Source organism: Aythya ferina (assembly GCF_964211825.1).
Source record: "Aythya ferina genome assembly, chromosome: 10".
NCBI classification, from domain to species: domain Eukaryota; kingdom Metazoa; phylum Chordata; class Aves; order Anseriformes; family Anatidae; genus Aythya; species Aythya ferina.
The window spans coordinates 9847476-9870996 of record NC_140306.1 but is presented as its reverse complement, the minus strand read 5'-3'; the positions used below and the strand labels follow the sequence as shown (position 1 = coordinate 9870996).

The window sequence follows — 23521 nt, the reverse complement described above, 5'->3', positions numbered from 1 at the left end:
GGCACATCCCTGTGAGCACACAACGTCAGATGCCTGTGCAGGAGGGAAGCAGTGACACAGACAAAAAGCTCTGCTCGAGCAGGGGAATACAAGATGAAGGTGTTTCCTCACCTGTTTCAAGTGTTTTTGCTGACTTAGAAGTAGGCAGAAGTCTCACAGCTGTATGTAAGGAACGGAGTCAGTAGCAAAGTAGCTCAATCACTAAATAAGGAGAAACACCTTTCTTTAGAGCTACATCTTTAACATTCAAACCCACTCTGATTATACGTCTACAATGGAGTGAGAGCAACCTCAGTCAGTCTGTAAGCAGAAAAAAACAGCATCCCCTCACTGATCCCATCCCAGGGCCCTCTGCATTAGCCCTGCTGTGCCCTAGCACCTGCTCTGCCCTTTCTGGGCTTTTCCTGGGCAGAGCCACAGCTGGGGCAGATGCTGCAGAGTAATACGTGTCCATTAAAACTCCCAGCAGGCACCAATTGTTAAATCTTGATAACAGAAATGGATGGCACAGGACTAAGGGTCCCCAACCAATGGTTCTAGGTTTAATAACCCTGGTGGGGAAAAAAATGGTTTTATAAGCAGAAAAGGATGAAGCTTTTGTTACCATTTTTGTCACACAGCCACACAGCAAACCCCATGTGTGTGGCTGTGAAAGGGCAGAGCACTCGGCACACGCTCTTCACTGGTGTGCTTCAATTTGTGTGCTCAAAATCCCTGCACGCAGCTGTTGACATCCAGTTTTAGGACAATTTGGCATTGCTATAAGACAAAGACTACTGAAAGGGGGAGTAAAAGCTTGTGACTTCAGCAGTGACAAAGCAAAGCTACCAAAAGCAAAGCCACCGACGGAGCCTGGGACTTGCTGTCCTGCACAGAAGCTCTGCTGCAGGGATTCATTGCCTGCCTCTGGGCTGCGAGGGGGCTTTTTCATTCAATTACCCCCCCTAAGAGACCAATATCCTCCCTGCCACCAGAGCCTGGAGAAAGATGAGGGGCGAGCTGAGGCCGAAGGAGCCACGTGGAGCTCAGAGCAGGTGACGGTCACCTGGGATGCTGCAATGCTGGGCGGAAAAATGGGCTTCATTGGGAGACATAAATAAACCATGCCTGATCAAGAGTTACTCATGAATTATGGAGAGGCTGAAGCGTAGCCACGCTGACAGAAGAGGAATCACAGCCTTCCCTGGCTCAGCAGCTTGGGCTCGGGGAGCTTTCCTGTGCTTACCACTGCCTGGCTTTCATTGCTGCACAAGGAATGAGCCCATAAATATTCACCATGGCAGCCTCTGAGATGTCTTCCACTGGGAAACACGCAGATGAGGATAAATCCCAGGAGGCAGCGACCATCCTGAAGAGCAGGTGGCCAAGCAACAGCTACAGCGGGGCGTACACCTTGGGTTTCTGAGCCCACGGCAACAACCTCTGCATCGTGGCTGCATTTTGGGCAGAAGTCTGGCTTTTTGTGTGCTGTTTGCGTATCTGCTAAATAAAAACAGTGGTTTTGGTGTTTTTTTTTCACTGGTTACTGCAGGTCTGGAGGATGGATGCAGCAATAAGGATTCCTACCTGCTCCACCAAGGGTTGCTCTGCAGGACTTTTCACTCAACACCTTGCTGTGCTCTGGACTTGGCACCACACCACGAACAGGAAACAGCATCTGCATGTTTGCCCATTTTTCACCCATCCCTCCCCCTTTTTTATCTGTTCAACAAGAGATCCCAACATTTCTTGGTTTTCAGCAGTAAGCAAATCTTGTGGTGAAAGAAACCCAGCCACAGAAACGCTCCCTGCTAGGAAGCACAGCCAGGATGCTTTATGGCGCGGCACTGCCACACGGCAAAAATGGGGAAATAAAACCTAAAATCCTCCTGTGCTGAACAGGACACAGTCACTTCTGTCCAAAGGACACGTCAGGATGCCCACAAGCACAAATATGGTGTCCTGGGGAATCTGGATCTCAGTATAAAAGCTGCTTTGCCAACCCCTGATTTTACTGCAAGTCTCGTGTTGACAGTTTTTCTGAACACCCTCTTCTTATTTGTTCATGGGGTTTGGGGGTGGATTTTCTTTGCTTACCCATCTCGCAGCTCCCATTCAAACAAAAGAAAAGGAAGAACAAAAAGAAAAGGAAGAACAAATAGTAAAAGGAAGAATCTAATCCAAACAGCAAAGAAAAAGGGTAGTAAACTTCCCTTGTTGAAGCTTCAAAGGCTGAAAAATGCAGAAGTCAGTAAAAAGAAAGCAGAACATAATATTTTCTTTTACAAATTTGGATGTCTGGCACGTTCCAAATGACAGCTTTTCACAAAGTAACAGCGAAATGACTTCTGTTTCTCCAACGTCATTCACACCACACACCGGGAGGAATTACAGCGGGCAAATACAAACACATTTTAAGCTCAAGGATCTCAAGCCAAGCTTCTCCTTCTCCTGCAGCAGCCAGCCCCAAGCCCCTCGGCATGTGCTGCAGGGCAGGCAGCTCCCAGTCCCACCACAGGAAGCAGAAGGAACAGTGAAGGCACCACTGAATTACTCTCATTTGCTGCTTTCCAGGCTGACACGTGTATCTGGTTAAAGATTTAGGATCCCCACCAATTCCGTTTACTTATTTATAACATACAGCTGATTTGCTGCAGTAACTGGGGACGATGAGGGAGCCAAATCCACTCTCCAAAGGGCCCAATCTGAGCTGAACGCCAGGCAGGGCTGTACAGAAACGGGAGCAGGATGCGTGGTGGTAACACAGCTCTGGGACAAACAGCCCTGCTGACAGACGTTTGTGTTGTGGCCCCCATGGCATTTGCTCATGCCACTTGGCTTTTCCCAAGGGAAAATCCCACAAACACCAAGGAGAGTTTAATTCTTGTAGTAGACAAGTAGCTGTTTGTTCCCTGGGGGCTGCTGGGACCTTCTGCAGGGGATGAAGGGCCCCTGAAGGACTGCAGGGAAGTTTCGTTTTGAGCAATTAAGGATAAGAAATTAAGCAGAGTTTGTTACTTGCTAGCACAACTCCCACCAGCTCCCATCCTTGCTTGCTCCCCAGTCGTGATGGGCTCATCCTGGCAGCACAGTGCCCAGGCATCATTGAGTCCTGCTCGAGCTTCTGGGGCTGTTCTGTAAGCAGCTGTCCCAAAATTTACAAGACAAGTAACAACCTCGCTCTCTCTGGCTGTTCATTTCAAAGCCCTAGTCCCAAAAGCCAGTTCCAGCTCAGCTTAATCCTTGATCAAAGCAGTACAATTTAGCATTGGATTAGTGATTCTCTTACTTAAATCTGCCACCAAGAAACGCAGGTGAGCTAAGCTAATTCTAAATATTGCAACGAAAGCCACTAAAACTTCATCAGGTAGCGGAGGGATAACGCCTTTCTTGCCTTCATTACAACGTCAGGCTACATTTCCACAGCGGTGTGCAGGCAGAAATGAACGTGCTCCACTCGTGGCTTGAGTCAGAGCAGGCAGAGCTGTCTTTCCTAACTTCCCTTGAAAGCTGCATAAGAAAAAAAAAGAAAAAAAAACTCACTGCCAACCACTTTAGGATGCTTGAGCAAAAAAAAGTGCCAGGGGAAAAGAACTGGAAAAAAACAAGGAGGAACCAGCTCTTCTCCTGGCACCCCACCACTGAAAAGGACTCGAGGGCTGCGTTTGATCCAAGCCCTTCCAGGCAGCTCTGGGAGGTGGGAATCCCGCCCGTGCCAGCCCGTTTGAGTGGGAATATCAAACTCCTGCCCGTGCAGCGAGACGCCGACAAATCAGTCACTCTGCTCCAAACCAGGGACGAGGAGAATCATCAGCGTACACCACCCAAAGCAGACGATGCCAAAGACAAATCCACACGCTTGAAATAAGCTGAGCTCCGAGGCTGACACAGCAGAGAGGGATCCCAGGGTGCACGCACCCTTGGGAGCAGCAGGACATGCTACAGGCCCCCTGCTGATGCCCACAGCCGTTCCTTTTGCCACCCCAAGCCACGTGCACGGCCGTCCTCACGCTCGTGCTCTCAGGTCTGCCCCTCAGAGCTGCACCCCTGATCTGAGCAAACACCTTTTCTGCCCCAGAAGTGCACACGCTGTGTTTGGGCCCTTCCCTTTCTGCCTAAGTTTTGTACCTGCCACTGTCCTGATGGAGCTCCCGAGTGTCAGCGCACAGATCCCTGTGCCAGAAACTGCATGCGAGGCAAACAGCCACGCTTATAGCATCAGTGAAGCCTGAAATCAATCACACCCGAGTTACGCCGAGCCTCTAAAAGCTGCTGATCTTCAGCAGTCCCTATAAAGATGCTGGTCGTCCTCCTTCAAACCCCAGGGCTTTGATCTGCTGCAGGAGTGCCCCAGAGCACCAGCGGGGGCTCACTCTGTGCCCCAGGAAAATGCAAACCTTTCCAAAACAAAAAGCAAAACGAGGGGACTGCACACCAGCCACCCAGTGCCACATGAGCAGCAGCTCTGCAGCCGCAGCAGCCTCTGGTGGGAGGCTGGCAGACTCAGATAGTGCTCACCGAGCGGGGCCAAGGGGTCGGTGTCCGGCACAGGAGACCTCTCCACTTCTCACCGCATGCAAGGTTTGGAGCAGAGAAACTCTGCCCTGCCTCAGGCTGACTCATGCAGAGATCTACTTAACATATCGCTGCTTCTTGCTTCCCAAATCAGCTTGAACTCAATTCTTGGGCACCACCATGCCCCGTTATCCACCCCGTTTTCTCATCCTTCCAACCCACTCCCTGCTGGAAGGAGCATGTGGGGACAGACCCCAGGACTGACGGACAGTGCCGTGGGGTCCACAAGCACCCCACCGCCTCTCCCAGGCAAGGAACAGCTCCGCACGTGCACCTACACCTGCTTTACTGCAACAACAACTGTGGCAGATGGGTAGAATAAAAAGCTAGAAAATACCTCTGAAAAACACACGACATGCAAAAAAGTAAAATAATCCTATTTCCCCCCAGCCCCTGCCAATGCACGCTGAGGGTGAGCAAGCAAACACAGACCGTGGAGTTTTTTTTTTTCCTCCTGTCCAGCTAAGGCAAAGCAAGCATTGCAGTGGGGCCCCTCCGAGCTCCCTGCTCTCACCCTACCTTTGTTCCTCCGTCTCAGCACCCCGAGCCGGCACTTGAGCGAGACAGCGAACATCTTCCCCGACCGCAGCCGCCAGCGCTCGCTCACATGGCTCTGTGCAGCTTCTCCCCCCGCACCTCTGCCTGGCTCTGCGAGGGGCTGCCGGCTCTAAATTAATTTCTGATTACTGTGAAATGGAGCCGTACTTTCCGTAGTTGCAGAGGGACTGCGAGGGAAGAGGATTTGGGGGGAGGGTGGCAAAGACAGAGCTGAAGGGGGCACAGACCCCTTCCGACATGACCTTGAGCGTGGGGCTGCTTTGTCTTGTTATCTTGTCTAGATCAATAAAATCACCAATTAATGTATATAAATCTATCTCCAGCCTCCTGCTGTTAAGGGCTGGGAATCCGGCACTCCATTAACATATTAATTTGCAAAATAACATTACTCCTTAATACGTATGGGTGCGTGCTTGCTCTGCACCAGGAAGCTAATCCAGAGCTTACGGAGGACACAAAAGCCCTGACTGCCCAGGGACCAGACCACCAGAAACCCAGCTCCAGTGCACGTGCTGTTGGGCCACATGCCAGCAATGGCCCCTGCGGCACAAGGAAACTTTTCTGTAGAAGTTTTTGTGCCTGCAGCAACCCCAAAGCAATGCCTCGCAGGCCTGAGAGCGAAGCCCTGGCCTTGGGGACACAGAAACCACCTGGTGAGCATCACCTCCCTGGACAATGTGCCTGATGTGTCCCCAGTGCCACCTCCTGCCTGCAGAAGGGGACATGAAGAAACAAAGCTGTGGATCAGGAGGTGACAAGACATTCCTCGCCCTCTCTCTGGGGATTTGGACGACAGCAGAAGTGGTTCCCCACAGCTTCTTACCAGTCAGAGTGAGCCAAAAGGTCCTTTCCAGGAACTCATGGGGAAACTCTGGGTTTACAGAAGAAATCCCCATTCCCAAACCAGCTCCTGAGGGTTAAAGGGTGCCCGCAATAGATGGAAATTTGGGAATTTACTGTCACAACATCTCTGAGCACTTTGTCTGGCAAGCATTTCTGCCAATCCCATAGTTGACTTAGGAGATCACAATTTCTTCCTGTAGACCAACTGCTGCAGGCAACAAGACAGCGCATCTTTGTAGGAGTCCCTTTAGAGACACGACACAGAACATTTCACCTCCAGCACCTGATCTTAGCTGTGCTCTGCCTCTGAGCCTTTGCACCTAATTACCAAGGTCGCCATCCCACTGTAGGACACACAGTTTGGTAAATTCAAACTCAAACAAGTCTGGAACCCAAAGCAAAGCATAACACGGGCTGACCCAGAAAGTTTTGTGGCAAGCAGAGAGCTAAGAGGGAGCAGCTCGGAAGGCAAGGCAGCATTAGTGGCACAGCACAAACAGCGGTCCCAGAGGAGCTCACGCTGAATTTCAAATCCAAGAATTCCAATTACAGAGCCTCTAAACTCAATCAGCCTTCAGTGCTTCAGAGATCAATCTTTATGTAACAGCACGAGAGATTTTCTTCTCGACTCGATCTTGTTTTCTTTAAAATAACAGAGTCGAGAGCATTGACAGGTGTGTACGTATATATTAAGTATAGATCAATTTAGATATAATGTATATGTCTGAAGCCTCGTAGAGAAGACGAACAGCCTGAGCACGTTCGCAGCGCACAAGAAGCACGCTGCTCGCACTGCTCTCCCTGGGAGCATTGCCACGCCAGGCACGAGGGGGTGATGATGAGGCCAGGCTGATCGCCCTGCCTCTGCCACAGCTGCAAGAGCAAGCTCAATAAGATGCACATGAGATTTTCTCCCCCCTGAGAACAACCAGACTGGGATCTAAAAGTGCTGGCTTCTTATCCCAAAACACCCCAACGCCCTGTCTTGCCCCTTTCCCTTCCCAATCTCTGCTCTTCTCCGCTGATGTGGGTCCATCGTTTCTGCCACCATCTCCTCTTTGTGCAGAGAAGCCACCTGCACTGATTTCAGCCAAGCAGTGAAGGACTTTAAGCCCTGCTGGGTTTCTTGTACAGGCCTGGAAATAGGGTGTTACTGGCTAACGCCAACCCACAAGGAGCCCCAGATGTTCTATTTCTTAGGCAGACTGAGAGCTAACCCCCAGGTCTCTGCCCACTGCTGCTTGCTCATCTCAAGTTGCTTTTCCTTCCCTCACCTCTGTGAAGCAGATGTGTCTCCAATGAACTTTGCTGGAGCCGTGACAGAGGAATTTATGAGGTTTCCCCAACCGAAATATCATTTTGCACAAGACTTCACCTTCTTTAATGCTGCTGAAGTACCAGTCTACGAACAAGACGAGGCGAACTGTGCCATTCCTTCCTCTCTCTGGGGTCACTGCTGGAATTTAAGCATGTTCAGACACAAACCTGAATATTGAGGTTTGCCCTCCCCTGAGAGGCTCGGAGAACTTGGTTAGCCAGGGAATTACACCTGCATGTCCCAAGCCAATTGGTTTCACCTCAGAGGAAATCCCAGTCCCAAACGGAAGGCAGCTGCTCCTCTTTGATACCCAAACAAGCCCGCTTCCAGCTCCACCGCACATAAATCCCAGCCTCGGTTCAGCTAAGGAAATGGCTGCGGGGACACCGGTCATCAAAAGCAAACAATAAAGGGAGTGAGAAATGCAGCAATTAAACCAAGAGGATAAAAAAGCATGTGTATAATGGGAAATCTATTACCATTTATCAAGTCTGGTATTTGAAGTGGCTCTGCCAAGCCTTAGAACCCATTGCAAATAATGCATGAGGATAATGAAAATAGATATACACTGAGCATCACAAAAATAAAGCAAAATGCAGCATGATTAATGAATATACAGCATTCAGAATGTATGTAGGCACTTCTCTGCTTATCTGGCAATTATTACCTTTTTTTTTTTATAGTGGTAAATTGTGGAGGAATGGTGAGGACAAAAGCAGTCTTCCCTTCATGCAAACATTTAAAAATATCTTTCAGAACAAAATTAAAAGCGCAGTAACTATTCTAAGTAGAGCTTACATTACACTAGTTCATTCCCTCCTTGAAGTTGCTATACAGCTTGTTTCCTTCCTCAGGAATAACAATGCAAAATCCTGTGTGTCTAATCCATATCCTGAAAATTACACACTGCGCTTACGCATTTTAAAAGGCAGTATTTCTCCTGCAAACAGGTACGTTTATGGATGAATGCATTAACATTACAAATACTGATAGCACTGCCATTGTGAATTTCTTCATATTATGTTCCAACCTTATTTTTATTTTGATTCTGTATGACTACAGGTGCTGTCAATGGGAAGACCCATGAACCCATGAAACTGGGGTTGGGGAGAAACCTGAAGATTTCTGTGAAAAGCAGCTTTTTTTTTTTTTTTTTTTTCCTTTTCATTAGATATTCATACAGTGTCTGCAAAAAGAAAAAAACAGACATTACCAGATAGTGGGCTACCAGCCATTTTGTCATCACTACAGATAGACAGGATTGAGCTGGTTCACCAGCGTACACCTGCCATTAAGAAAAGAGAGCAAAATAAAGACAGTTCACTGCAGGTGGGTGAGCTCAATAAATTGCACACCAGTGATTCCTGCTTGGAATAACTTCAGGTATCACCAGAAACAGGTAAGAAGCAACCTGCCTTCTTCTCGTACAGCACTTCGTTAAAATCTTGCCCTTGGTACGCAGATTTTGTCGTATAGCTCTGCCTGGTAAAAACACATCAAACGCTGCCCAATGACAGACTGAAGCTATCTCGCCCAACTACTCATTCAATAGGACACGTTGAGATAAGCCACTGCAATTAGCAGGCAGCAGACCTCCCCTAAGAGGCTGGGAGCTCTTTGGGAAGCAAACACCGGCCAAAGGCAGCACGGAAGCATTTGGAGACAAACAGTCTGCCTTCGATGGGTCAATGCGGAGACACCGGATCCGATACAGCAATGTCTTGAACCAAACGCAGGGCGAGGCAATCGATGAAAATCAGATATCCCATGGACTCCTGGTGATGACTGAGCTGTGTGTCGGCGATGAAGCTCTCCTGCCTGCTGTAGGATTACCTCCAGCCCAGATATTAAGCAGCAGCACCAGGGTAGCCAGCAGCCACCTACATCCCCCCCAGAGCCACTGAGCAGACCCCAGGCTCCCCTCTTCTCACTGCCTCTTAAATCAAATGTGCTGGGGGGGCACAGGGACAGCTCGCCAAAGCTGAACTCGCTTCTCCTCACGGGCTGACACCGTCAGCACCAAAGGTCTGGGAGAAGACAGTGACACGCTGACACCTGTACTGCTTTAACCGATGATCCTTAATAACTGGACCCGGTGACAGCATGAATGATGAACAGTTTCGCTGAAATCACGCTGGATTAGTAGACAATTCCCAAGAGGAAATGGCCTAAATTACGCTTTATGAGTACATCGCCTGGTCCTAATTAGCGTGGCTGCAGCCTTCCCTGTGCGGTGCCACAGCTCCAACGAAGCACCAACAGGGGGGACGTCTGACACGGTGCTATTAGGTTTAATTACCCTGACAATAACTTAGGGAAGTGACAGTCTGTCATGAAACGGATTTCAGCTAGACAGACAAACAGGTTTCAGTCATTAACCTTCACCCCCAGGATTTCCAAAGCCTGTCTTATTTTCTGCATCCGCGGGTGACTTCTCTGACACATGCTCTGAACACCCCGTGCAGCTTTTTACAAATTCTCCAGCTTCACAGCAGGACTCACCGTGAGAAATGATGCTGTTAACTCTCAGCTATGTGCAGTCATTTCCCCAAATTTGACCAGGCCCTTGACCTCTGCAGCATCAGCTGCAAGGAGCCAGAAAGGGGCTCTTGGGAGAAGTGTCCAGTCCTCACCACGCTCCCACAGTTTCAAAAGTAGCACTCAAGGGGACTGCACCTCCAACCCAAACCACCGAGACACCAATGCTTTGTATCTAGATTAAACTGAGACTAGAATTCAGTGAGGATCATTTAAAGAGCAGTGAAGACCAGGGGTGAAAGCTCTGTGCTGCCGCTGCCTTCCTAGATGTCCTCTCCATAAATCACAGCCCAGATGGCAGGAAGGCTGAATGTGTACAATTTTACGGGCACTTTTCAGCAATTCAAGTGGGAGAACAGGATTATGTCCCAAGGCTAAGAGGAAAGCTAATTTAAACATTTACATCTATGTTCCTTTTCTGAGCTTCTAACTTGAGCCCAGTTAGTATTACCCAGACATCTCCTCCTACTATCATTAATTTATCAGCTGACAAGTTCTCAACAACCCACCTGTAAAAGCATTCTCATATCCTTCCTGAGCAGTGTTTCAGTGGTGATGTGCAGTGTTAGCAGCATCCACAGCAAACCAAAAGCTCAGGTGCTTGCTGCTCGGTCCATCTTTTCTTTTTTCCTGCTTCCACACAACACAGAGCGTAAGAGAAGCCAGGTACCTACTTGGAAATGCTACTGGTAAATAACAGCAGTTATTTAACTGCAAGAAAAAGCTGCATACATTTGGCAACAGATACAAATGGGGAGAGTTGTATTGTCCCAGAGAGTGGCAAACAAAGCAGCACGGCCCGTTTCCCATGGCAAGAAGCGTGGCCTTGCAGGTGGAACACCACTGCCAGGATTCAGCCAAAGACCATATTCTATTTTTTTCCTGGAAACGTTGAAAACGTTCTTTAATAATTAAACGCTACAGTATGCTTGTTCATTCTGCATACCCACGGACAAGGCATCAGTCTTTCCAAGGAGACAGCTGAGTCTCCTGAAGCAAGAAATTAAAACAGCCTTATCTCCTGTGCTGTACCGCCACTCGCTCTGACTGCCAATTTAGTCAGAAGAGCAAAAGCCTCTCGCAAAAGCCAGCTGCAGATGCCAGCCCAGACGGGGGTCAGGCTGCCTCCATCTATGTGCTCCCACCAGCCTCCTCGCTGCATTTTCCACCGCTGCCGTGCTAATGAAGCAATTAGTTAGTAACAGCTCGAGACAAGTTAGCATGCCAAAGGCCAGAAGTCGTTTCCCTTTTAAGCAGGTGCTCATTACCCAGTTTAAGTGCCAGCTGCACTTTTGCTGTGAGAGCTGTTAGAGGAAAACACACAAATCTAAGCGTTACTTACAGAGCATCACTGCTCTTCCTCACCCCAGAAAGGAGGCTAGGAAGGCTCTGCCGCTGTCTGCAACTTGCAGCTGAGCTTTGAAATTAAACAGCAGCACTTCAGGCACGTTGTGCTGGGGAACTTAAAACGATCATGCAGAATCAGTACTGTTCCCACGAGGAAATTCACGTAGTGCGTTTGTGCTGGAAGACTTGCTGTTGCTGGTATTTACCACCTAGTAAATCACTGCTTTGTTTTTTTAAGCAAAAGGTTGAGAGTTCCAGGTTAAACTATTATTAATCAACGGCAGAGTACTCAAGAGGTCATAAAGACCCATGAAATTGGAAGTTATTGGTATGATTAAACACCAGTATATCATGGTTGCTTACTGAGACCCCACCTGGGGGCTCTCTTTGCCCACACCGTACCAACAGTCCCGTGTCACGGCAAGTGTGGTTTGAGTAGAGGAGACAGAGGTGAAAATTAAATTAAATCATAATTAAATGCGTACATCCATTTGAAAGCTCATCATTATTTTTTCCTCCTTTAGGCATTTTTCCATTCTTGAAAGGCCTGAGTCTCTTACCCTGTCTGCCAGTAGGCGCAGGTCTGCCAGCGCCTGTGGTTAGCAGGCCCTGAGCCGCACGACTGCAGAGGTGACCCCGCGCTCACTCTTCCAAGAATTGACAGCACCCATAATTAACTAGAGACTTGTTTGGCAATACCTAAATTGCAGTAATTACCATCGTGATGGGGTAATTAAAAATGGATGAAATCTCACTGACAGGTGGTAGTTGGAAAAGCACTTACCATCACTTGCATGCTTTCCACGGAGGGGGTTACTTTACTTTTGCCATCCGAGGGATATTTCAAGAACTCCAGCTCCCACCTCCACCGTCTACAGACCTCATTTATCATCCCTCCTGCTGAAGTACCTTCCTACCCCAAATACCTTAGGTCTCCTTCACCCAGGGATGGTTACATTCATTTCTTTAATTAGCAATGTCAAACTCACTCCCTGCCCACTGCAACAGCCGCAATTTCACTCTACACATTATGTTGACCTCTAAAAACTGCCTCAAAGCCACGTTTTATAGCCAGCGACCCTGAAGCTCTCACTCCCTGTTTGCATTTCCTTTTTAATGGGTTGGTCCCTTCATTTCGCTCCATGGTCAGCGTTGATGCACCGCACAGGTGGGGCTTCAGACTGCTCAGAGGAAAGATGGAACTTGGAGATGTATAAAACTCCCATCCTGCCTGAATTTACTTCTTCATTTTTATTATTTAACAGCAAAGTGGTGCCAAAACCGGTGCTGCAGAGTGTTTTGAGAATCTGCGCTTCCCTAAGGAATCAGGTGTTCGGCCTCCAGGTTTACCTGTGCTTGTTTCAACTCAAAATCCCACTGGAAAAAGGACGAAACTACCCAGCTCCGACAACGTGATGAGCAAGCAGGGTTTGGCCATCATCTCTAACCACACGAGCACTTACGTACACTCTCTTGAAGAAAAAAGCCGTCTGTCCCATTATATATTTTCACTCTTATCCGCTTCCTTGGCATTTTTCATAGGTGACCCTGAGCTGGAAGAAGCAGATTTAATCTGAGCACTTCAGTCCTCTGAAAGCCCAAACCTGTTTCTGAGGCTGTGATTTAGCCTCTCCCTGGAACTTTGCATAATATGATAGGTGATCAAGAGGCACGCGGAAATTTATGGAAAGCTTAACGGTGTGGAAGTATATTTATCAGGGCAAGATTACTGAGATTTAAGGAATTCATCTACTTTTCTTCTTCTTTTTGCAAATATTAGCCCTCAGCAAAGACATGAAAACATTTGTCTTTATTCTAAAGAGGGTATTATCAGCTAATTAATTTCTAGCACCAAACAGTCCAGATGAAGAAGGGTTTAATTGCTGAAAATGTTGAAACAGAGTGTTTTCACAGCGAAAGATATGTTTGGTTACAATGGTTTGATTCTGTTTGATCAAAAGCTTTCTCTGTACGATTTGCTGGAAGTCAGACATCCCATAACCAGCCGGGAGCTCTCCGTCACCTCTGAATCTCCTGTGTATGCCCAAAATCCCCTTCCACAGCCAGTGCAGGACGTGCAAGCGGGGTGCCCAGGAGGAGCAATAAATAATGCAGCTCCCTGACCCCTTTAGCAAAGAGGGAGATGGGGGGTGCTGGGGCTCGGAAAGGGCACGGGGCTGCACTCAGGAAATACGGCTTTCCTCTTCTGCCGGTCACCACAAGGGAAATCACTTAGAAAGGTTGAAAAAGGGCAAATCTTTTTAGCTCAATAGACTGGTTTATGTCCTGCGATATGAGCATAACTGCTAATAATTGCTTCATTTACAGTACGCTGACTACCATCGGGCACAGGCGTAAAGACAATGCTGAGGGTCTCCAGCCTGCTGCCTTCCTCGGGAGCCTTTGCCTCCAGCTACGTGCGTCCCTTTCCCTGTGCTATTAACCCCGACTTCTTCAGAGCCCCATGTGAATTCCCGCTCCTAGCTTCTCCCCTTCCCACCAGCAACAATCCTGCTCCCAATAAGCAGAGCACGCCCTGGTGCCAAGTCCCAGGGCTGGGGCAGGACCCACAGCAGGTCCAACCTCAGCATGGCCAGGACCAGGCAGCGCAGCACACACACACAGCCCGGTGCCGATGCCCAAAGGCTCTTTCTCCCCTCTCCCACCTCTGCCCCTTCCCTCACATCCAGCCTGATCCAAACCACCTCCTGCATTCCCATATAAACACGGCAAGTGTTTATTTAGAGGTTCCACATGACGCTATTTCAGCTACCATCACTTTTACCAAGCAGCATCCTCACACTCGGGGGTACACGGAGCTCTGCGAACGGCTGCATTTGAAGAAGGGAAGCGGGGATGCACAAATCTCTTCTTCTAGCATCTGAATTTATTGCTGGAAACGAAGCTATCAGCTTTGCAGTGATTTACCGCTGTACAATGAGACCCATGAGATATAAACAGAGGAGACAACCCTGCAGGACAATAAATTGCCACAAACCAAACTGTCATCATGAAATGCAGAAAAGCCATGTGAAAACAACCCCGCTGACGGGACGCAGAGGGCCTTTTGGCAGCTGCTCTTCCTCTGGCATGAAGCACAGGTGCCTCTTCCAGAGCAGGCGAGGGGGAGATGCCTGGGCCTGGCCTCCACGTCACCAGGACAAGGGGCTGGGACACCCCCTGGCTTCAACCCGTGGTGGCCAGAGCTCCAACCCCAAATCCTGAGGATGGGACGCTTTCCAAAGACTATCAAGGTTCGTCAGCCCCTCCAGCACCCAAACCCTTTGGAGAGCCCAGCCGTGTAGTTTCATACACGTTGGTATGGTCCCACAGCAGGACAGGGACCTGTGAAGATGTTCACTTCACCCCAAAGATCAAATGGGGCAGGACTGGCTTTGAGAGGAGCCCATCAGCAATCAGCACAGCTCCTCATCTCCACTGCCTGCCAGGGCTGCGTCCCTGCAGGTCCTCACGTCCCTCCAAGCCCTATTTCTGAACTTCAAAGCCACAAGAAACGCGGGAGCAGTGCTGGGGAGCTCAGCCAGTGGCTTTATGAGGACGGCTCGGTTTTAATTATGTGCCTGGGGGATTTCTGGTGGGAGGATGAAGCAACGACGACTGGCATCACTTAGCAATGGAAGGGTGGGATTCAACACACAGATCTGAAACGCTGAGCAACGTCCCTTTGGATGTATTTATTTAACTTACAAATGGAGTAACTCTTTATTTCTAAGGCAAATGGTACTGGGTGGAACCTCAGAAGAATAACTGTACCTCAGCTTTTGGAGTGACCAGAGCACAAATAAATAAATAGAAAATCTGCTCCAGTATAGATTTTAATTCCCCACAGCAGTATGCTTTACTGGGATGTGGATTTATATGCAGAACCCTAGGCTGGCACAAAGCTATGATGGATGCACACACACCTGGGTCCCCAACAGTTCCCCCTCCCATCCCAAATTTCTGTCTCTGCTGAGGGTAACGTGAGACTTCCCAAACAGCCCCTTTGCTGAAGCTGCCTTTCTGCTCAGACACAACGCCAGGCAACTCAGCGCTCGCTTTGAAATGGGGAGAACAAAACCAAGAAACCCTGAGAGCCTGTCCGTGGGGAAATCCAGGGAGAGAAATTGAGAGGCAAAGAGGGATCCTTATGAAAATGCATGAGATGTGCAAAACTGACAGGCCAATTAAAGGACCCTAAAGACGATCAGAGATTACCCCAACGCCACTGCCACGTCCCATTGTTCTCCACGCTCCCTTTGTTCCCCCCATCCCTCCTGCTCACCCCTCCGACCAGTGACAACCGCACGAGTTACAGGCTCCTTGCCTGTCGGCGCTGGGCACGCTGCTTTCTTGCCACTCGTGGGCCAGCTGGTGACATTTCTGCTTTCTGTGCTCCGCTCCTGAAGATCGCACACCAGGGCCGAGAGCCTGCGGGGAGCGGGGGCTGGCTGACGCGTCTGTAAACACCGTGCTAATCTGTTTAAGATATTAGCCTCCCATCTATGTGTTTTTAATAATAAAGGCAACATTTGGATGCTGCCAAGGTATCAGAGAGACAGCAGCAGACGCAGCAGAGCCACCTCTGCCATATAAACAATGGGAAATGCTCTCTTATCTTTCCATACCACTGGGCCTCCAGGCTGCAAAATAAATGATTGCATTCATTTACATTTTATTGTGCAGATATAACGGGCTGGAATAACTGCCGGCAGAGAACCTGACTGCAGGAATGCACTATTTTTCTCCCTGTTTGCCTTAACAGATTTTTTTTTTCTGGCAATCCATCTCTATCACTGTTATCTAGGTGGCAGAAGGGACATCAGCCCACTGCCTGCCTTGCATTTAGGTAAAAACAAAGCCATCAGCTCCGCTTCTTGCAAGGCCTCACACTAACGAGCCATTAGAGAAGAGACTGTGAAGGTGGGTCTGTCCGCCTGAATCGTATCCAGGCAGTAGAGCTGGGACATTCACTTCCCCAAAACCCTAAACCCTTCCCCAAAACCGTCCTTTGGGACAGTCAGGACAGGAATCAGCCCACCTGGGACACCTTAGCCGGCCACCTCTACTTCCTCACAGTCAACAGAGAGGAACAGGCTCTCTGGACAATCACACATCCCTCGGGTTAGAGATGCCCATTTTGGGTTGAGAAGCACCAATTTCTCTCCTTTCTCTGCTCGGCAGCCTTGACATAAAGCTCGGAGGGAGAGGCCTACCTGATACCGAGACAGACCCGGGCCACCCAACTGGCGTTGCCCATGCAGGTTGCCCATTAACCATGGGTTCAAAAGAGCACTGCCATTCTTTTGATAAACAAGAAAGAACTAAAGCACACTTCATCTTTCAGGTCAGCACCCAAACACTGAGCAGCTGGTTAGAAGGATGTGGATTGAACATAAACCTCAATGCTGCTGCTCCCCATCAGCAGGAGAGCTGCTCAGTGAGAATTTCTGCAGCTGACATCTGTCTATTAAAAAGAGAAACTAAAATACACAGGGGGTTAAACACAGTAATAACTTAATTTAGGCCTAGCTAGTGATTTCCACTGTTTGCTTGTTTTCTGATACTTACATATTTTCATTTTTTTAATTTCTCTTCTCATCTGTTGATTGATTACAACTAAAGATGATGTGAAAAATGTCACGACAAGCTTAAGCAAAAATGACTGCTAATAATAGTTCACTGGAAGAAATGGAGGCAAACACACATCTCAGACTCTTGAACTACCTGATGAGGTTAGACAGGAGAAAGTCTGGGCAACTGGAAACAAAATGAGTAAATGAAATCTGATCAAATCACATCCTGCTACAAGCAAAAACGACCCGGTCAAGGACAGTTACACTATTCTGTCCTTGTTTACCCTGCAAAAAGCAGGGAGACCTCAGAGAGACCAAAGGAGGAGATGACTTGACCCCACTGGGATAACGTGCAGCCAATGCAACCCTGTGCAAGTGCCCTGGTTTTCTCCAGCCATCAGCGAAGGCAGCCAGCTGCCTGGGATGCTGGCACAACGGGGCCACCAGGCACTCCAGGCCAGGCTCCATTAAAGCAGCTCAAAGAATTTGGTGGATGAGAATGAAAAAGAACAAGCCTGTAAAATGTTCAAATTCTGTAACACCACTACAGCAAACAAACCATCAAATGTGACAATGAAAGAACAGTGACCTACATTAGGCGTGAGTGTAGCTTCATCTTAAGGGTGGTTTCGTAAGCGCTCCCTGTCCCTTTGATGCCAGCAGCGCAGAGCAAACGCAGCAGAGCCTGATGACCAAGGGCACAGCCCTTTACATTTTCCTCTGCTGGGTCACAGCCACATGCAGGGAGTTCAAGCACGCTGTGCCATGCCAGTGAATGCTGGAAATGCCCCTTTTCCAGGTTCTGGGCTCCTCTTGTTTGGCTTTTGTCCAGATAGGCTAAAACCAGAATCGTTTTCAGTGATATTGCAGCCAAACTATAGTTTGCTTAGAAGGTAAGGAGTGATATAACAGGACCTGAGTCCAGACCAGCTTTGCCTGTAGCACACTTTTGCAGACACAAACGTCCCTCTGAGAAACAGCAACCCAAATGTGCCCATTCCCCACTGCTTTTCTATTGCACAAATACATAGAGCAAACATCCACATTTTCTATAACAAACATAAGTCTCAACGAGCTGCACACTTTCCCTGCACTTTTAGGAACACCATCCCTCCAGAGAAGACTCTTTGCTGTCCCCACTGTGCAGCTGCACCAAGTGCCACCCTGGCAGCCAAGGGAAGGTTTACAAAAGGGACCCAGCCACCCCAACTCCCTGTCCTCACCGCTTCTCCCACCAATATTTTTAAGCCCTTGAAAAGTGTGACAGCCACGGCTGGCTGTAGGAAGCTCTCCTATCATGTAAGCAATGGATATCAAACACAGGCACGTTATCTCCGGGCGAGCAGGAGCATTCCTGTTTCCTTACCACCAGTACAGAGGTGCAGGCGGCACAAACCACCTGGGGCACAGAGCTCCTGGCTTTCCCCTTCCTCCTCTACCCTCAGCTCCTCTCTCCATCTCCTCCTCCTCCTCGACGACTTCTTGATGATCTTCAAGACCTTGTTCACTTGATTCATTTGGTCGTGCGGCCGCAGAGAGGGGCAGGGATTTCTCCTCTCCTGTGTCTCAGCAGCTCCGGCTCCTCAGGAAGGAGGGACAGCCAGAAAGCAGGCAGGTCACTGGGAGGCAAAAAGCGCTCCTGTGTGTGCATGCCTCTGTGTCAAAGCTTCTTTCCGCCCAAAGAGAGAGTTTTGGGTGGCGACGGGAGGGGGGAAGGAGGGAGAAGGATTTCTTTTGCCTCTGTCCATCCAGAGCTCTGCGGATGAGAGCAGGCATTTCTTCTCCCTGATGATTGGGAAAGCTCATAACTCACAGGGGCAGCAGATCCTGTACGGGGTTTTCAATTTCTGCTTTTGACAATACATGCATTCTGGCAGATTTCAAATGCTCCTCAGGCAAGAGTCAGCATCAGCTCAGAAGCAGCAGTGACTCTTAAAGAAAAAAAAAAAAGAATAATTCTGGCTTCGTTTCAAAGATTAGAAATAGCAAATGAAGACTGCAAATAGGAGCTGCATGTATAGGAACTGCTAAAGATCTGTACGCTCTGTAGGAAAGAAACTTGACCTTCCTGGTCTTCAGTAATTACTCACATTTATCCAGCACCTTTCAGCAATCACTTTCTCACTGATGTCTTTGCAAAGAAGCTAGTCATTTCCCCAGTTTGCAGACACAGAGGTGAAGCTGCTTCATTTCTGCACAACTTCTGAATACATCCCTGCAAACGGCCTCTCTCCCTGCTGTGAAAGTTCAGTCTCTCTAAACTTCTGAAACAGTTTAGAGCCTCTAAAGATTTTAAATGACCCCCTGATTTTTTTAAACAGATTTTAATGGACAGTAACATGTGTGTCAATCCAGGACACACCTACAGGAAAGGAGGTCTCTGGGGGCAGCAACCGTCAGCTCTGGAGGAGCTCCCTCCAGGGTGGGCAGCGGGGTTAGGGGAACAGAGAGCCAATTCTGGTTTAAGGGGTGAAAATCCTTCAAAGCCACGTGTGGGATGGACATGGCTCTGGCAGGCAACAGGCCCGGGAGCCCGTTAATGTGCCTGAAGCTCCATTTAGAGCGATACAATTGAGAACAAACCCTGCGGTAGGCTAGTAATGGATGTACAAATTAAATTATCACGCACTTCATTTAAGGCATTATAAATAGAGCTACCACTCCCGCCACAGAACAAGACGCAGCCCGTGCCCACCACCCCACAGAAAGGTGCTGTGGGGCAGTGTGTGACCCCCTGCCAGGCCCCTGCCAGCCCCTTGGGCCTCAGCTCCCGCACCCACATGCGGCCATGTCAGCGCTGCCACAGGGCAGGCCCAACGGCGAGCTCTGGTGGATGTCATCTCCTCAGCTCATTAGGGCGTGGATTTTAATGAGACACAGCCCCAGACAAGCAGTTCTGTGCAAACTGCAGCACCCTACGAAATCGTGCTGCTCCCACATGTCCTGCTGGGGTAGGATACTCCTTGATCACTGAACATGGAGCTCGGACCTCCCTGGTGGGGCCAGGCGGCCTTGCCACATCCCTTCATTTGTGCCCTGTGCCCACGGGGGAACCCATCCTTACCCACACAGAGCAGGGGCAGAATTTACCCCCCAGTGCTGCCCCCCTTTGCTCACACAACCCTGGGCACAGCAGGAGGGGTGGCACAACAGCACAATGCTGCCGCCCCCAGGCCTCCCCCCTCCACCTCAGTCCCGCCTCAGCCTCTCTCCATTTGCTCTCCTTCCCTTTGGCGGGTGGCTGCAATCTTTCACGTATTCCTCATCAGTGAGATTTATGAGCACAATTCCATTTTATTTTGATGGTTAATACTAGCGCTAATGCCGCTGTCATGTCTACATAATTAATAATGAGACTAATAATGCCAAACCAATCTAAGAGTCACTTTATTGGTCTTCAATGTCATTAGTTAGAGCTGACATAACCAATTCAAGTTGTTGTCTGTACTGAGCCACCACTACCACCTCCATAAAACCTGGATCGGGGGCTGCACAGCAGCCTGAGCTCTCAATAGAGTAAGCAATCCTAGAGAGGGTCAGCTGGGGGTGATTTCCTTCTGATGCTTTAATTAATATTTCCGAGAGCTGCAGCAATACAGGAAAGCAAGATGGCATTGAGCAACTTAAGGATTTTGCCGGGATGAGCTCTTGGGGACCGAGAAGACCTCAAAGCCACAGCTTGCACATGCCCCATGGCTGCAGAAGCTACTTGCACTCAGGCCAGTCCACATTTTCCTCCCTGCTGCAGCACTGTGCAGGACAAACAGAGAAGGAAAATCGTCTTAGACACGATGTCGCTGTCTGCCCTACTGTACAAACACCTACAGAGCTGCTGCTCTCTGCAGCAGCAAGGTTGGTCCACGTTATCAACACAGGGTCTGGCTGGGCACTATAGATTTCTGCTTTATGGCCAGCCCGATAGCTAATCCCGTAGATTGCACTCCTACTGCTTTCAAATTTTATTCCACAGTCAGGGCAGCAAGTTGCTCCCTTTTCATCTGAAGGCTGAAACCACCACCTCCAAATGCTGAGGATTTAAGGGGTGAAAATCCTTCAAAGCCAGGCAGTACTGTCAGGATGGAAGCACTTTGGTTAGCATTCAGGTAATAAGGCGCTCTTTCATGTCCTATTCCCACTTTGCTTCACCCTCTGCTTCTCACAAACGAGCTGAAGCTGTTTGATTTGAGCCAAGATTTGGGTGGGATTTAGCAAAGTTCAATACTAACAGTTTAATTTTGGTAAGTTAATCCAAACTATTTACTTTTCCCTCCTTTCCCAATCACAGCCCTAGAGCTGAAGTATAGCAGCCATTAAGCGCTTTCCAAAGCAAGCCACGCAAGTTTCAAATTGGTCTCAATTTAGCAGTTTTATTTTTGTGCTAAATGATAGGGAACGGCATTAACACAAGGGTCATTACGTGAGTCAGCGGCACGCAGCGGCTGCCTCTCGCCCAGCAAGAAGTGAGAACAGCCTCGTGCTCTGCTTCAGCCTGGGCAATCCTTCTCTCTCCAGGCTCCTGGTTAATCCTACCCGGGCTGCAGAGCCATCCTACGTGCCATGGAAGAGGCTGGTCCCCAGCCAGCAGCATCACTGGGTGTTTCTCAGCGTTGGAGCACCCTATGTGATCTCAAACAGGAAAGCAGACAGTGCTGTTATCCTTCATTGGATCAGCCACAGGCACACTGACCCTCTGCCACAAACCCAAACGGGTGGTAGGCTTTCAGCAGGACGACCCTAAGGACTGAAGGATGCAGAAAGATATAGAAAGATATCCCCATCTGCCTCTGCCAGCCCCCCCGAGTCAAAGCTGCCAGCCATAAGTGTGCCCAAAGCTCCTAGCCTGTGTTTTATGGGCAGCCTTTGGGCAAACCTATAGGCATCGTCCTCCGGAGGTAATGCCAGGAGGCAAGTTCCCATGCCCAACAAGTCGACCTGGGTATCACCGACTGCTGTAGCTCTGTTCCCAACAAGCACGTGCAACACGTGGGGCTGCTGGGGCACAGGGAGACACCGCACACACACCGTGCCCTTGGGCACCACTGAGCAAACTCCCCCAAAGCAAGGGGACGCAGCCTCCTCCAGGCACTACTTCCCGAGTACGCCCTTGCCTGATCCTGCCCTACCACCGTAGATTCTGCTGGTTGCGTAAGTCCAGGTTTCTGCTGGACACAGTGAGGCTAGAGATAGCACCAAATGCCATCTCGCTTGCTGCAGTTATTAATCACAGCCTGCAGGACTGCAGCAGGCTTCATGTTAGAAAGTTTTCAAATGTTTTAACACCAGTCTGGGGCACTGCTCCCTCTGCAGGTTTCTACTGGCTCCCTGGCATTTAACTCCCTCCCCTTTGATATTTTCTCGCTGTTTCAAAGACCACGAGAACCTTTTGAGACAACAACCACTTGGTGTCTTGAACTGCTGCATTTCAAGAGAATCGGTTTGGGCTTTTGGTGCTATTACGAAATAAAAAACTTGACAGTAAATCTAAGGCAGCACAGAGAGCAGATCACGTTGGAGATCTGCCACCTGGAGATCTTCCTCCTACAGAAGGGGAAGTTGGGGATTTCAAAAGCTTCGAGCAATGGAAGAGCACAGGCCTGGCAGAGCAGTTAAGGATTCGGGCAGCTACTTTCAGCCACTCACGCTAAGCTTGTGCTTATTTCTAGGGAACGTGGTCACAGAATTAAAAGTGCCCCCAAAAAAGGTGCAGACGGCTCTAAAATATTTGAAAGCAACACACGCAGATTTGTGGCATGATGGGCCATGCCACACAACACTGAGCCAACCCCTTGCAGGGGCTGCGGGGTTCCTGCCTCACCCACCCAGCAGAAAACAGGGAGAGGAGCACATTCCCCCACCAGCAATCCCGAGAGACCAAATGCATTCAAGACCGCAAAGCAGCCAGAGGTCACAGCGATGAGCTGCAACGCAAGGAACTAAGCTTTTTGGGAGGGAAAGCAATTTCATTCGCTCCTTTGAATTACGGATTCCTGCAGCCAGAGCTCAGCACTGATGAGAGCTGCAAGATGCAGGCTGTCCCCAAGTTTCTTGCTGCCTTTCCCCTCTCCCACTAATTTCCACCCAGGATCTTGGCTTGCGTGCCAGAGCTTCCCAGCTGGCTTCTGACACCCCATTAATCAGGGGGGCTCCTGAGCCCTGAAGCTGCCATCCGCAGGGAGATGCAGCCAGCCACTGCTCCTGAACACCCCCACCTTTTTAATGGTCTCACGAGACATCACTTGGAAATGAAGTCATGGGCTTACTTCAGCTGTTCAGAAGCTCCGCTCTTCTTGTCTGGTACTAAGGGAAACAAAAGACTCTTTCAGAGATGGAACTGCAAAGCGAAACACAACCAGTGCTTCTGGGTGAAGAAGCTGAGTTACCTCACCAGCATCCTGGACAGATAAGAAGCAGAAGGAACAACATTTCTGGTGCAAATCTCCCTTTTTCCTCTATTTCTTTCTGCAGTACCTACCCCAGGTCAAACCCAAACCCCAGTGTGATTTTGACTTGCTCTCAGTCATCAACCTGCTTTTGCTTCCATGTGGAAACCATGTGTCAGCAGGCTGGGTAAGGAAGGACACTTCCTACCATGCACTGTCAGTACAGATTATTTCATTCCCTTAAGCTCCTTGGGGCTGTAATTTGCAGATAGCCCACATGAAGCAGATGCCTGAGCCCTTAGGCTCACAGAGGTAGGTATTACTGAGTCCTGTCACAAGCAACGGTGAAGGTTAGCATATTCTCTCCAGACATTTAGGTTCACTCCCATAATCACCAGAGATATACC

At 49.2% G+C, this 23521-nt stretch overlaps 1 protein-coding gene across 4 annotated transcripts in view; it reads right to left on the bottom strand.

Moving 5' to 3' along the window:
- Nucleotides 1–23521, bottom strand: part of GRIP2 (glutamate receptor interacting protein 2) — a 245197-nt gene that overhangs the window by 108047 nt on the left and 113629 nt on the right. The window contains exon 1 of one of the 4 annotated variants that reach the window (XM_084531054.1): nucleotides 18101–18155. The exons of the other annotated variants lie outside the window; for them this stretch is intronic. The gene's annotated coding sequence lies outside the window, so the exon portion shown is untranslated. Of the gene's footprint in view, nucleotides 1–18100; nucleotides 18156–23521 lie in introns of those variants that run through there. 4 annotated transcript variants of the gene reach the window in all.